The sequence below is a fragment of the Sciurus vulgaris genome, assembly GCF_902686455.1.
Source record: "Sciurus vulgaris genome assembly, chromosome: 5".
In the NCBI taxonomy this organism is placed as follows: Eukaryota; Metazoa; Chordata; class Mammalia; order Rodentia; family Sciuridae; genus Sciurus; species Sciurus vulgaris.
In genome coordinates, this window is record NC_136465.1 from 33608119 (window position 1) to 33622612 (window position 14494).

At 35.7% G+C, this 14494-nt stretch overlaps 1 pseudogene across 1 annotated transcript; it reads right to left on the reverse strand.

Moving 5' to 3' along the window:
* Positions 1-3546: 3546 nt before the first annotated feature.
* Positions 3547-4665, reverse strand: LOC306663034 (mortality factor 4-like protein 2; annotated as a pseudogene). The gene has a single exon. The product of its transcript is annotated as a mortality factor 4-like protein 2 (transcript).
* Positions 4666-14494: the final 9829 nt, after the last annotated feature.

Below are 14494 nucleotides of genomic sequence, written 5' to 3' on the forward strand. Positions count from 1 at the left end.
GAGGTTTTAAAAGACTAGTGAAGTTAAAAAATTAAAGGATGCTTGTCCCATTAAAAACCATAAACCTCTCAATCACTTTTCTATTTCTTTCTGACAACAGGAGGCTTGTTTATGGTAGGAGTTACTCAATACCTATACAGAAATAGGTTTCTGCTTTTCTGAAATTGTTTACTTTTTGATTTAAATACAATTAGCAGATCAGCAAATATTTTAGTAAATTTCTGTTTTCTGAAATGAGGTTTAATAGTCAAAAAAATGCCACTGCCTATACCTATATCCATGTATTTATGAATCTTTTGTGTAAGTCTGTTTTATTAACTAGCAAAATTCTGATTGAAAATATGATTGAGAGTCAGGAAAATATTTGAATTCTGGCAGTAATATTTAAGCACTTAATATAAAAACCTCTAAAATTGATATTTTATTAATTTACTATTTTAAATAATTTATTAGTGTCAAACTGAAGTTCACTTTTATGTAGAAAAAGAAATTTTGCTAACAATGGATTAAAAAGCATGAAATGCATATTCAAGGAAAAAATGCTTTAAAATTGCATTTCAAAGCAAAAAGTGCATTGAAGGCTTTAAATCACTGTGGGCAAAAATATTACGTTAATTAAAGTGTATGTATTAGCAAATCTGTACCTTTTGCTAGACAACTAGTCATATTTCAAATGTTATCTTTAATGATTTAATGATATCTTCAGAATAGTTATTTGAAATATTTTATATTTCCAATTATTTCTAGCACAGATTAATCTCCACTGGTTATAGAATGGACTAACTTATCATTATTTCTCATCCAAAGTTTTATGAGATCTAAAAGAAATAATGATTTGTTACTTTTATCCTCACATCCCTGCTATGCTCTTCAATTTTGAAAGTATAAGGAGAAATAAATTTTTAGATAGTAAGATAAAGGGAAAATAATGATTTGCTGTATTACTAAAAAATCAATTCAAGAATAAGTTCTATTGCACCTGATGCAAAATTTTATTGAAATAGTGCACATGTATATCCTCTAGAAAATGCCAAATTTTGATAACAACTCAATTATGTTGAGAGAGATTAAATTTGCCATCAACATGTGTTCTAATCCTACTATTCATGTCCAGATGATTAAAGGGTCAGTAGAAAATCTCCATATGTAGATGTTCATATTCTCCTTCATGGAGAACCTGGGGTTTAGCAGATTCTAACCATTTTCTTTTTCATCCTTCCCTACATCTTGCAATTCATGCATTTGGCTACATACTAACCAAGCCATCTGCATGCCTCAGGGCATCTCCACATAATATGCCCAACAATCTTCCTCTCTCCACCTTCCTGTTGACATGTTTGAGGGTCGATCCTAGGATGGTCCCTCCTGAGGATTTTGCTGAAGGTGGGGATGCAGCAGTTATAGGACAGGTGAGGCCGGTGATTTCATCCAGGTCACAGCCACACTCACACCAGCCCTGGAATTCAGCCTCAAGGCTCTTCCAGACCTCCCTCCCCAGTCTTTGAAAATTTCTAGCCTTAACTACTAAAATAAACTCTAAAATGATTTCCCAGGTTCAAAGCTTGATTCTCTCAATCCATATGTCATGGTTGAAAAGACATGACAATTTTTAATCAAAGATAAATTACACCTCTTTATTTTCTGCCTCCTATGATTTAGCCCATTCTGTGTATCTTTTTTGTTGTTTTTCTTTTTAGTTTTATATGACAGTAGAATGTATTTTGACTTATCATACATACATGGAGTATAACTTCCCATTTTTGTGATTGTATGTGATGTGGAGTCATATTAGTTGTGTATTCATATATGAACATAGAAAATCATGTCCGAATCATTCTACTCTCTTTCCCATTCCATCCCTCTCCCCCTTCCCCATACTCCCCTGTCCAATCAGGTGAGCTTCCAGTTCCCACTCCCATTGTGAGTCAGCACTGGAATATCAGAGAGAACATTCAGCCCCTGGATTTTTTGGTATTGGTTTATTTCCATTAACATGATAGTCTCCAGTTCCACTGATTTACTGGCAAATGCTATAATTCCATCTTCTTTATGACTGAGTAATATTTCATTGTGTATATATACATTTTCTTTATCCATTCATGTATTGAAGGGTACCAAGTTTGGTTCCATAGGTTTTCTATTGTGAATTGAGCAGCTATAAACACTGATGTGACCATGTCACTATAGTATGCTGATTTTAAGTCCTTTGGGTATATGCTGAGGAGTGGGATAACTGGGTCAAATGGTGATTCCATTTCAAGATTTCTGAGGAATCTCCATGCTGCTTTCCACAATGGTTGTACCAATTTGCAGTTCCATCAGCAATGTATGAGTGTACCTTTTCCCCCACATCCTCGCCAACAATTTTTACTTGTATTCTTGATAATTGCCATTATGACTGGAGTGAGATGAAATCTCAATGTGGTTTAAATTTACATTTCTCTAATTGCTTGTGATGGGGAACATTTTTTCATATATTTGTTGAACATTTGTATTTCTTCTGTGAAATGACTGTTCAATTTCTTTCCCCTTTATCGATTGGATTATTTGGGATTTTTTGGTTTAGGTATTTTTTAGTTCTTTATATATCCTGCAGACTAATGTTTTATCTGAAGTGTTGGTGGCAAAGATTTTTCTCCCATTCTTTGGATTTTTCTTCACATTCTTTATTGTTCCCTTGCTCTGAAGAAACTTTTTAGTTTGATACAATACCATTTATTGATGCTTGGTTTTACTTCTTTTGCTTTAGGAGTCTTGCTGAGGAATTTGGTTCCTGAACCAACATGATGAAGGTTTGGGCCCACTTTTTCTTTTAGTAGGTGTAGGGTCTCTGGTCTAATGCCTATGTCCTTGATCCACTTTGAGTTCAATTTTGTGCAGGATGAGAGATTTCATTGTGCTATGTATGAATTTCCAGTTTCCCCAGCACCATTTGTTGAAAAGGCTATCATTCCTCCAATGTATGCTTATGGTACTTTGTCTAGGATGAGATAACTGTATTTATGTGGATTTGTCTCTGTGGCTTCTATTCCTTACCATTGGACTTCATGTCGGTTTTGGTGCCAATACAGTGTCGTTTCTTTTTCTTTTTCTTTTTTTTTTGCTTTGAAATTTAGAAACAAATTTTATTTAAGATCTGAAATACAATTCTTAAAATATCGACGTTTCTAGAAAACTGTGGCTACACTATTGTGCATTGCCTTTATCATGTTAGGACGTGCATTAGACTCAAAACAAACCAACATCCTTCAACAATTTGAACAAAGATAGAATGCCTAAGGAATAAAATAGATGGATTTGCAGAGATGAGCTGTTTTACTTCAAGCATTAAAAAAAAAAAAAAAAAAAAAAGAAAGAAACAAAACACAAATGTATGGATTTTGGGGTATATACATTAAGTAGAACCCTTGGCACTAGGAATCAGGGCAATTTGTCACATAGCATTTAACATATATTAGAAAATTGTGTAGTGCCAAAGGGATGGAACCATTAGCCTTCAAGCAGTGTCAACTAGGCAATAAAACATTTCTTCTTTGCATTTTTCTTCTTTGTCTAATTACTGCATACACTGGTAGCAACTTTGAAATGAGGAAAGGAACGTGCACTCCTTTTATTTTGTTTAAACAGAACAGAAAACAAACTGAAACTTAAGCCCTGTTATACATTAACGATTTTAAAGAACATCAATGACACAAGGAAAAGACTAAGAACAGAAAGTGTTCAAAGATACCAGACATAATAGTGAGTGGTCAGTAGACCCTCGCAGGGCTTTGAGGTGGTACTCAGCAGAAGCCACTTTGTAATCTCTGGCAGTAAACAGAGAAGAATTCTTTGCCGGATATCTTAGGAAATCCTGCAGATAGCCCAATGATAACACAAGGGTCTTCTCATCAAGGGGTGTATAAGCCAACATTGCTGCAGTTCTTACAAATAATCTCAGTAGGTGTGGCGCTCCATAAACCTGGGACATTGGCACATCAGGGTGGGTCAAAAGGATTTCGGCATACTGGGGCCCCTCAAATTTGTAGAGCAGCTTAGTGGCCAAAATTACATTGAAATACTCTTTTAATCCTGCCACAACTTCATTAACTGCATATTCCTTATCATTCCCCTGTGATTTCTTACAATTTGCATACTCTTCCAGAATAACATCTACATTCTTCTTAGCAGGAAGCTGAAACAGCTGCTTCTGCCTGGTTACCAAGTCCCAGTCCTCAGGGAACCATGGTTTTAATTCTTCAGGAATTTTCACTTTAACTTCCATTCTATTCTTAAATGCCTCTTCACTTTCCATCGTGGGGTCTGCCTAGCCCTTTTTCTTCCAAGGGGGCTGGTGTGCTTCACCGGTACTGCCAAATCTGTATGTCCAGGAGTCTTCTCTTTGTTCTGTCTTGTCTTCCTCATGGATCCTGAAGGGGTGTTTTCTGCAGATCAACCCCTTACATCTTCCTGGGAGAGTTGGCTCAAGATTCTTTGCCTGTGGACCAGCTGTCTTATTTCCTGAGGAGGCCCTTCTCATCTTACTTCTCTGCATGTTGCCTTCAGTTGGCTTTTTAAAGTTGTCTTCTTTGGCAGATCGTTGTCCATGAGTTTGAGAACCCCGCTTTCTGAAACTCATTGAACCCTGTTTTTATTCCAACCAACAATCTTCCTTCTTTCCCTTCCAAGAACTCCTAGTGATTTCTCAGATGGCATCTTACAAATCTTCTGGGATGGTCTAGAAGGATGAAGTGGGAGACAACCCCAAATTCTGTTATCAGGGATGGTTCTTCAAACAGGATCAGATCTCCTGATCCTTACTATATGGCAGACTTAGCTTTTCTGATGGCTGTCTTTTTGTCCTGGTCTTCAAGCACTGTGCCCTTCTTCAATCAAATACCCCATGCCATTTTTGTTGCTATGGCTCCGTAGTATAGTATAAAGTCTGGTCTTGTGATGCCTCCTGCTTCACTTTTATTGCTAAGGAGTTCTTTAGCTATTCTGGATCTCTTATTTTTCCAGATGAATTTCATGATTGCTTTTTCTATTTCTATGAAGAACATCATCAGAACCATAATAGAAATTACCTCAAATCTGTATAGAGCTTTTGGTAGTATGGTCATTTTGACAATATAAATTCCAAGTACATGGGAGATGTTTGCATCTTCTAAGGTCTTTTTCAACTTCTTTCTTTCAAGTTCTGTAGTTTTCATTGTAGAGGTCTTTGACCTCTTTTGTTAGATTGATTTCCAAATAGTTTTTGAGGCTATTATGAATGGGAAGTTTTCCTAATTTCTCTTTCAGTTGATTCATCACTTATACATATAAATACAATTAATTTACAGGTATAATTTTATATCCTGCTACTTTTCTGAATTAATTTGTGAGTTCTAGAAGTTTTCTGGTGGAACTTTGGGTCTTCTAAATATAGAATCATGTCATCAACAAATAGGGATCCTTTGAGTTCTTCTTTCCCTATTTGTATCCCTAACCCTTTAATTTCTTCTTCTGTCTAATTGCTCTGGCTAGAGTTTCCAGGACTATGTTGAATAGAAGTGGTGAAAGAGAGCATCCTTGTCTTGTTCCAGTTTTTAGAGGGATGCTTTCAATTTTTCTCCATGTAGAATGATGTCAGTCTTGGGTTTAGCATATAAAGCTTTAACAATGTTGAGGTATGTTCCAACCATCCTTAATTTTTCTAGTATTTTGAAGATGAATGGATTCTGTTTTGTCAAATGCTTTTTCTATAGAAATAATCAAGTTTTTCTTGTCTTTAAGTCTATTGATGTGATGAATTACATTTATTGATTTCTATATGTTGAACCATCCTTGCATCTCTAGAATTAACTCCACTTGATCATCATGCATTATCTCTTTAATATGTTTTCGTATGAAATTTGCCAGTATTTTATTAAGAATTTTTGCATCTATGTTCATCAGGAATATTGGTCTGAAATTTTCTTTCCTTGATATGTCTTTGTCTGGTTTTGGTATCAGGGTGATACCAGCTTTGAAGGATGAGTTTGGAAGGGTAACCTCCTTTTCTATTTCATGGAATAACTTAAGAAGGATTGGGGTTAGTTCTCCTTTGAAGGTCTGATAGAACTTGGCTGAGAATGTGTCTGGTCCTGGGCTTTTCTTTCTTGGTAGACTTTTGATAGCATCTTCAATGTCATTGCTAGAAATTGATCTGTTTAAATTTTCTGTTTTCCTAATTCAATTTGAGAAGGTCATATGTCTCTAGAAATTTGTCTTCAAGATTATCTATTTTATCAAATTTTCAAAATAGTTTCTGATTATTGTCTGTATTTCATTAGTGTCCATTGTGATATATCCTTTTTCATCGCAAATTTAGTAATTTTTTTCTCTCCTTGTTAGATTGGCTAAGGGTTTATTGATTTTATTTAATTTTTCAAAGAACCAACTTTTTGTTTTGTTGATTTTTTGGATTATTTCTTTTATTTCAATTTTATTGATTTCAGTTGCAATTTTAATTTTATTTTTTCCTCTATTGCTTTTGATGTTCTTCTTTCTCTAGGACTTTGAAATGTAATTTTATGTTATTTAATTATTGAATTCCAGTTCTTTTAAGGAATAAGCTCAATTCAATGAACTTTCCTCTTCACATTACCTTCATAATGTTCCAGAGATTGTGATATGTTGTATTGATATTCCAATTTATCTCTAAGTATATTTTTTTTTTATTTCATCTCTGACTTCTTCTGCTATCCGTTGGTCATTCAACACATGATTTAGCCTCCAGGTGATGAAGTAGCTTCTATTTTTTATTTTATCATTGATTTCTAATTTGTCTCATTATTTTCTGATAGAAGGTGAGGTCTCTATTTTTTTTTGTATATGCTAAGAGTTGTTTGGTGTTCTAAGATATTGTCTATTTTAGAAGGAAATTTTTGTGCTGCTGAGAAGAAAGTTATTAATCGTTGATCAATGAAATTGTATATATATGTCTGTTCAGTTTAATTTTTTTTTTTTTGTCAACAAATGGGGCACAACTTGTTTCTCTGGTTCTACATGAAGTAGAGGCATACCATTGTGTAATCATACATTTACATAGGGTAATGGTGTTTTATTCATTCTGTTTATTTTTCCTTCCCCCCACCCCTCCCACCCCTCTTTTCCCTCTATACAGACCCTCCTTCCTTCATTCTTGTCTCCCTTCCACCCTCCATTATGTATCATCATCCACTTATCAGCGAGATCATTCATCCTTTGGTTTTTTGGATTGGCTTATCTCAGTATGATATTCTCCAATTTTATCCATTTACCTGCAAATGCCATAATTTTATTATTCTTTATGGCTGAGTAATATTCCATTGTATATATATACCACAGTTTCTTTATCCATTCATCAACTGAAGGACATCTAGGTTGGTTCCACAATCTGGCTATTGTGAATTGAGCACACATGAACACTGATGTGGCTGCATCACTGTAGTATACTGATTTTAAGTCCTTTGAGTATAGGCCAAGGAGTGGGATAGCTGGGTCAAATGGTGGTTCCATTCCAAGTTTTCTAAGGAATCTCCACACTGCTTTCCAGAGTGACTGCACTAATTTGCAGCCCTGCTAGAAATGTATGAACGTACCTTTTTCCCCACATCCTCGCCAACACCTTTTTCCCTACATCCTCACCAACACCTTTTGTTGCTTGTATTCTTGATAATCACCATTCTAATTGGGATGAAATGGAATCTTAGGGTAGTTTTGATTTGCATTTTTCTTATTACAAGAGATGTTGAACATTTTTTCATGTATCTGTTGATTGCTTGTAGATCTTCTTCTGTGAAGTATCTGTTCATTTCCTTAGCCCATTTGTTGATTGGGTTATTTGTATTCTTGGTGTAGAGTTTTTTGAGTTCTTTATATATTCTGGAAATTAGTGATCTATCTAAAGTATTAGTGGCAAAGATTTTCTCCCACTCTGTAGGGCCTGAAGAAATAGCTCCTGTTGGAGAGTGCTTGCCTAGCATGTGCAAGGGCATGGTTCGAATCCCTGGCGCCTCGGGGGGGAAGAAAAACTCCAAATTATTGATTATATTTTTTAGTTCTGTAGCTTCTTTGTTTAGTTTTTGTTTGGAGAATCTATCCAGTGTTGAGAGAGGTGTGTTAAAATCACCACGTAATATATTGTGTTTTGGTCTATTTGATTCTTGATATTGAGAAGTGTTTGATGGGTATAGATTCTCTATTGTTTGGGGAATAAATATTTATGATTGTTATGTCATATTGATGCATAATTCCATTAAGCAGTACAAAATGTCATTCTTTGTCCCTTCCAATTAACCTTGACTTGAAGTCCACTTTACCTGATATGAGTATAGAAGCCCCTGCTGGTTTACGAGATCCATGAGAATGATATGTTTTTTCCCATACTTTTACCTTTAGTCTGTGGATATCTTTTTGTATGAGGTGATTCTCTTGGAGATAGCACATTGTTGGGTCTTGTTTTTTAATCCAGTCTGTGTCTTTTGGTTGATGAGTTTAGGCCATTTAGATTCAATGTTAGTATTGAGATATGATTTTTATTCCCTGCCATTTTGATTTATTTCTCATTTTTAATTTGAATTAGTTTCTCCTTTGATTGACTCTTCTTCCAGCATAGTTCCTCCCTTTGTTGACCTTCATTTTATTTTCATTTCTTCTTTATAACATATCTTATTGAGTATGTTTTGTGCAGGCTTTCTTGTTGTGGATTCTTTCAACATTTTTTTTATCATGGAAGGTTTATATTTCATTGGTGATTCTGAAGTTTCATTTTCTGGGTATAATATTCTTGGCTGATATCCATTTTCTTTTAGAGCTTGACATATTACTATTCCAAGACCTCCTAGCTTTGAGGATCTGAGTTGAGAAGTCAGCTGAGATTCAGATTAGTTTCTCTTTAAATCTTAACTTCATTTTTCTCTGACAACCTTTAATTTTTCTATCATTCTGTAAGTTAGGCATTTTCATGATAATGTGCCTTAGGGTGGGTCCCTTGTAATTTTGTATATTTTTGGGTCCTGTCAGCCTCCTGTGTTTGATTTTCCATTTTATTCTTTAGGTTGGGGAAATTTTCTGATATTATTTCATTGAAAAGATTGTGCATTTCTTTCATTTGTATCTTCAGGCCTTCATCTATTATGATAAGTCTTAAATGTGGTCTTTTTAAGTTATCCCATATTTCTTGGAAGTTCTGTTCATCATCCCTTAACACCTTTTCTCCATGGTCAACTTTGTTTTCTAGATCATATTTTTTTCTTCATTTCCTGAAACTCTGTCTTCCAAGTGATCTAGACTATTGGTGATGCTTTCCATTGACTTTTTAATTTGGTTTCTTGATCCCTTCATTTTCAGGATTTCTGCTTGATTTTTTTTTTTTCAGAATCTCTCTTTATTGAAGTGATTTTTCACTTCCTGTGTTTTCTCTCTGATTTAACTCCGTACATCATCCTTTATCTTGCAGTTCATTGTAACCCTTCTCTGACATTTCTTCCACTGTGGTGTCAATGGATTATATTATTGGAGTATCTTGGCTTATTTGGAGAAATTTTTTCCCTTGATTTTTCATGTTGTTTGTGTGTCTACCCATCTAACAGTGTGGATTTTAGGCAGTAGTGTTTCTGCCCTCTGGACTTACAGTGTTTCTAAAAGTTTTCAGCACCTCACCATTTAGGGGGAGACAAATAATAACAGCAACCAATGCAAATAACATACAACATTAAACCAAACAGTTTCTGCTATGATGACTACAATGTTAATTGTCACAATAAGCATAAATGATATGACCAGCTACTGACTAAAATAAAACAGTAAGTTTGTTAAAACATTTACAATTTCAAATGGTGAACATGGAGAGAACAGAAGGGATATAGGATGTGATGATGATGAGGGAGGAGGAGAGAAGATAGAAGTAAAAAATGAAAGGAAGAGTGAAAGAGAGAACAATAGAGATTAGTCATTAGCCAAAGCAAAGATAAAAAGTGAATTGAGGGAAACAGGTGAGAGAAAAATATATAAAGTAAAAATTTTAAAAAATTAAAAATAAAGATAAAAGATTACAAAGCAAAACTGAAATATAATAATCAAACATCCTAGTCCTAAAAAACTGATCCATTTAAAATAACTGACTTCAAAAGTCCTAAAAATGAGAAAAGAAAACAAATATGCATTTGTATAGATGTCCAAATAACCTTACGGTTACAATTAATCGGGGAAAAGAAGAATAAAGAAAAGAAAGGAAAAAAAAAAAAAAAGAGAGAGAAAGGGAGAGAGAAAATATCAATGAAAAGTTAAAGAATTATTTTTGTTGTAATTTAAAAGATCTTCAGCTTCTCAGCCGTGTTCGGTAGGGTCATCTAGAGCATGATTCTCCACCCTTCATATTGCTGGAGTGAGACAGGTAATCCTATAGGTGGGGAATTCCTGGAGGTAGGGATTAGGCCTAGGTGGCTCCAGCTGCTCTGAAAATTTTAAATCAGCTCACCTCCAGGGCCCAGCAATTTCCCATCCAAACTGGAAGACTGCACTCCAGGATTCTCCCTGGGTTCCACTCATGTGGTGGAGGAACCAGTTCTTAGTCTACTACATTACCTGCAGACCCCACATCTTGGTCTTGGGTTCAGCCTCTAAATTCAATCTCTCCTGCCCACTGCCATTTTGAATTCCTGACCAGGCACTTTTCTCGCAGCTGGTCCTGCAAGCAACTGTAGTGCAGGGGCAGGGGGAGAGCCAGGTGGGTTTCCCCATCCAATTGTCCCCTGTGTAAACTTCTCTCCATGTTTAGTTTTCTCCTGGTCACTTAGGCACACTGTATATTATGCAATGTGTGTTTGCCAGTTTTGTGTTTCAGGCCAAACTTTTGTTTGCCAGGAATCAGCCCCTTCAGCCACAGGCCTCTGCACAGCAAAATGGTTCCTTGCTCTGTTCTCCACATTCCACCAGGAGAGATGGCAGCTTCTTTCCTGCACAAGGATATTGTGCAGTAAGCTTTTCAGTTTAGGTAGGCAGTGTCTTTGATCTCTGATCTCCCCATACTCAGATGTGCCTCAGGCCTCCTAAAACTGCAGGTTCCTTTAATACCCTTGTCCCTCTACTTTGCTCATGGAGGGACCACCCTGGCTAGTGCCTCTGGCCACTGCAGCAGCTGTGGCACTGGGAATTTCGTCCTTACTTTATCCAACCTCTTTAGTCCCAGATCTGCTTTGAGTGTCCATTTTTAAATTCCAGTAAAGTCCCCCCACCTTTATTCTCTTCACACACCTTGCTGAGAAGCTGTCTGTTAGTTTTCTTGGTTTCCCTGCCAGGGCACGGCCAGGAAAATATTCTTCTCTATTTTGCCATCTTGAAAGTCCCATTCTGTTTATTTACCTTATCATTCCTTCTTTCTTGCAATTTTCTGTCAAATCAACTTGTTATAGTTTGGATGTGAGGTGTCCACCAAAAGCTCACATTTGAGACAATATAGGGAGATTCAGAGAAGAAATGATTGGGTTGTAAGAGTCTTAACCCAATTAGTGAATTAATCCCTGATGGGATTAATTGAAGTGCTAGGGTGCAGCTGGAGGAGGTGGGTATTGGGGCGTGGCTATAGGGTATATATTTTGTATCTGGAGAGTGGAGTCTCTCTCTGCTTTCTGATGGTACACGCTGCTTCCCTCTGCCACCATGACATTCACCCTCACCTCGAGCCCTGAGGAATGGAGCTGTCCTTCTATGCACTAAAACCTCTGAAACTGTGAACCCTCAAATAAACTCTTCCTTCTCTACAGTTGTGCTTGTTGGGTCATTTAGTCACAGTAGTGAAAAAGCTGACTAAAACACAACTCTATGTCATATTCTAAGGTTTGGACATGGTTTGAGTGTGTTCCTCCTGGTTTCTTGTGTTGAAGTGTATTCCCTGTTATGAACCTAAGTTCAGTGTTTAGAGATGAAGTCTTTGGGGGAGGGGTGATTAGGAGATTAGATAAGGTTATTAGAATGGATTCCCTTATGATGGAACCCTGGTGACTTTTTGAGAAGAGAGAGAAATCAGAAGAGACCTATACGTATATCTTTCTCCTGCCTTGTGGTACCCTGGACTACCTAAGGACTCTCTGGGTAGCAAGACATCACCAGATGTGGACCTGTGACTTTGGACCTCCAGAATTCTGACTCAAAATAAATGTCTGTTTCTTATAACTTAATGTGGTATTTTGTTAGAAATAGACAATGGACTAGTATACATTGCCTCAAACAATCCATGCTGTTTGTCATGATATTAACTGTTGTCTTATGCCTCTTTATTAACTGGTCATATGCCACATAGCCTTAAGCACCTCTTAAATTCTACTTTTTCTTAGAAGATTTTCTGCCTGCAATAACCATTTACCTTCACCTTTTCTGTAGTCCTATAACACATAAGGTGTCCCTAGTCTTCCATTACGAATCTGCATTTTGTTGCTCTCTAGGTTTATGTGGACAAAGTTGTTGATAATTTTCCATTGCTCTGATGACAAAACTAAAGATTTCCTTATATGGCTCCTAAGGGTGTTGGCAGTCTGACCCTTTTGTGGTCATATTAACATCCCTTGCCATATCCTGTGCAGCAATAGTCTAGTCAGTTTGAAATCTTCACATTTTCAAAATTACTTTAGGCTTCCTCAAGCAGCTAGTCTTTGGAACATGCTGATTCTTCTGCTTAGGAACAAAGTCTTTTTATCAAATCTTCCCTTTCAACTCTTGCACAGATTACATAGCTTAGGCTATCCCTTCTTTTATCAGGGTTGCAGGGACAGGTATATTTCCACTGCAGCTGTCCTCTCTGGGTGCCCGCCGTTCTGTGATGTAACTGTCTTTATCCCATGTGTTCTTGGAAACATATGTCAATCTTGACATTTTAATTCCAAGATTTAATTCATTTTTTAAGCATTAAAGTATAGATTTTTCTGACAAGTAGATTTTAAGAAATCTCTGAACCTAAAGCATGTCTTTTAATTATATTTGATAATCTCCTTAATGTGCTGAGTGGAAGCCCTGTTTACATTCACACAAGGATATGGTAACGATTAACTATTAATTCTGAAAGACCCTTTTTACATTCATGGAATTTCAAAAAGTGTATCTTTACTATATAATGGATACATTTATTTGCAGTTAAAAGCATCTTACAGGAATACAAAAATAACCTTAGGAGAACTAAGTTCATGATTTTCAACATTAATATCTAAGAAATTTTGAGAAAAACATTTTCATCAAGAATATATACATCTGAATGCATTTCTCATTTCAAGCTTCTCATGAAATAGTATTTATATAGACTTTCCTTTAATCTTGTGCTGTTTAGAATTATTTCTACATTTAGTTTATAATGCATATCTCAAATGCCTTGGGCCTAAATAATGGTTTATTTAACCTTAGATGGTGTGCTGATACCCAGCCTTTACTGACTTTTAATCTAAGTTATTTCCTAAACTATCGCTGGACCCTTGTAAAACTTCACATAACTCTTATCACTTTATTTTTTCTCATTTGTAAAATATGGGTATGAGATGGAAAGGATTCCAGTGTCTTTCAAATTCTGAAGTTCCTAATCATATTTTTTAAAACCTATGTGTAAATTCAAATATCAATTGATAACCTGCACTTTAAAATTCACTCCTATAAAAGTCAATGTTGAAACTAGAACAGTCTCAAATCTCATTGTGAAAATTAGCAAGATGTATTTCTTTACACATTTTGAAATAGAAGGAGACTCTGACCCTTCTCTTTTATTGTAGATAAAATTATTTATCACAGGTAATGGGAAAGTTAACATGAGCTAGACAAAGTAGAAAATATTTTGTGGTTACAAATCATACTTATGTGCCCCTTTGTTTAGATGTGGAAAGTTTGCATCAAGAAACAAAATAAAATACACAATACATACTTCATATTTTAAAAGTTTATTATGAAATATGTTTGTTAATAATAGAGAAAATAATATAGTAATATTACCATAGTAATATACCAGTTTAGCAAATATGTGTCGTCTATAAATTGGCCCAAACTACCATGCTTTTTCTGTCATGACACTGTTCTGTTGACAGTTTTTAGATTTCTATTCAATACATATTTATTGGGAGCATCATACATGCCATAGGCTGTGGTGAATGAGTATGATTCAGTGGGCAGTGAAGACAGATTGACTGATGCCATACTAGGCTTCTAGGCACAGGAGCCCAAGGAAGATTTTTATGAGCCTCCAGGCTGTGCAACAGGAAGTGACTTTTGGTTGAAGTTTTTCTCCTACAGTTGAAATGGTTCTTTAATAGTTAAGGAATCACATCCTGTAACCCTCCCAGGATTTATTTATTCCAGGATACTTTGTGGAAAGCTAACCAGTGTTTCGTGTCTTTAAAAGTGAGTGCAATATTTCCTAGCAGTCTACCTTTGGAGGCTTGAGTGAAATAATTTAATCTCTTAAATTGATTGTTGCTTCCTGTCCCCAGAAACTACTTGGTAAAGGAATCAACTGCAGGATTTGGTCTGTTCTATA